Source organism: Triticum aestivum, chromosome 3B (genome assembly GCF_018294505.1).
Source record: "Triticum aestivum cultivar Chinese Spring chromosome 3B, IWGSC CS RefSeq v2.1, whole genome shotgun sequence".
Classification (NCBI taxonomy): Eukaryota; Viridiplantae; Streptophyta; class Magnoliopsida; order Poales; family Poaceae; genus Triticum; species Triticum aestivum.
Genome location: NC_057801.1, coordinates 16,334,166 through 16,336,076, shown reverse-complemented (window position 1 = coordinate 16,336,076; position 1,911 = coordinate 16,334,166).

Genomic DNA, 1,911 nt, shown 5'->3' with positions numbered 1-1,911 from the left:
CAAAGAGCCCGAACTTCATCTCCATGTGGCCAGCTCATAGTAACACATCCGAGGCTGGTGAATGTTTTCTCATGATTTGTTGATTTTTTTTTCTAGACAGTGCTATATTTATGTTTTTTCTTTCACCTCTTGCAAGACCACTAGAGGAAAGCCTTACTCCTCCCTAGCTCTGCCGATGATCCCGTGGATTCGTCTCCTCTTTGTCCGTCGCTCCGACAGCCGGTAGCGGGGAGGAAAATCCTGGTTCTTAGCTCCGGCTAGTAGATAGGTACGTTTTATTCCTTGTAGGGGCGACGTTCGGACGGATGGCGGTGCTTCTTTCTCCAGTTAGTCTTTCGAGCTCCGATCGTCCTCAACTTCGTCTATTGGGACGGATTAGATGAAGCTCTGGTGTTGATTCCTTCTAGCTCCCCGGGACGGAGAGGTTAGGGTTTCTCGTTGTGCGTACACAATGGCGAGATTTGGTGTCAGATCGATTCACGGACTCAACGGCGATGGCTGCTGCTCTGGGGCACTAATCCTTGCATGAAGGCTTTTCGGCTATTATCGACAAGGTTAGGCCGGCTCCGATATAGGAGCAGCAACAGCGACTGTCGGTGGCTCATTCTTGTGGCGACTATGGTCGTTTGGTGGTCATGGACCTTAATGTATTTATTTTATGTTTGAGGTGCTTTGTGCTTCTGGTACTTTTTATTTATAGATATGATCCTTTTTTCAAAAAATCCTATATTAATAATTATTAGTTTCTAATTTGGATCGATTATTATATTTCACTACCTTGTGAACAAAATATAGCAGCTCGTGTGCAACCACTTTCTATAAATTCTCAGTCATCTTTATTATGAAGTTTTAAACATCCTCTAATCGTTAGAGTACGCCATAAGCCATGTCGATCAGGAAGAAAAATGTTCACATGGCACACTTATACGTCCCAAATTCTTTTGCTAGACCAGCATCCAAAGTTATTGCACCAAAGTGCCACATGATCTGTAAGAAGTTTGAAACTCCTACATTGTATAAACCGAAATCATTACGTCAATTTCAAATATCCCAATTTGGCAAATGGGCACAGAAACTTCAAATTGTTCCACCTTCGTCGCAAAACTATATTAATATAGTCTCCAAGTGAGTGCACCCAAGTGGCACATGACATGTAAGAAGTTTGAAACTCCAACCTTATTAAAACCGAAATCATTAAGACAATTTCAGATATCCCAATTTGGCAAATGGGCACGGAAACTTTAAATTGTTTCACCTTCGTCACAAAAACCATATTTTTACTCTCATGTGAGTTGTGTTAAGCTAAGTTATCATTAGTTAAATGTACCTTCCTACTATTCGCAAAAAAATGTACCTTCCTACAAAGGTACCAAGTGCATCTGTATATGTGATGATGCCAGATACATCTTTGGGATACATAGGCAAGCCTTGACTATACCATATGCATCTGTACTAAACCAGCTTACAACAGCATACATAGAAACCAAAAAATATAGTAGTATATATTTACCTACACATACAACATATCATCGATGCTAGCCTTGGTTGCCGAGAATCTGACCTAAACCTCATACTGTGCGCAAATTTTCAGAGTTAACAACTAACATCTCCAAATAGAATTGACAGAGCGGATGCTCCCCCGCCCGGAGTGTGGATAAATAGCCCGCAGGGGTCGGCGGGGACGATTGGCGGGGTCGGCCTCCACCTCCTGCAGGCCTTGTCCGCGGCCGCCTCGATCGCCGTCATGGCGTCCACCGGGGTCTTCCCCTCCTTCTCCGCCTTCAGGTACCCTACCATACCCAGCTTTGTCTTGTACAGTTGTACGGAGGACTGCAGGCTAGAGGATACGACCCGCTCCCTCCCGCTAGGGTTCCGCCGCCGCCGGCGGCGGCGCCCTAGCCCCCTCCCGTC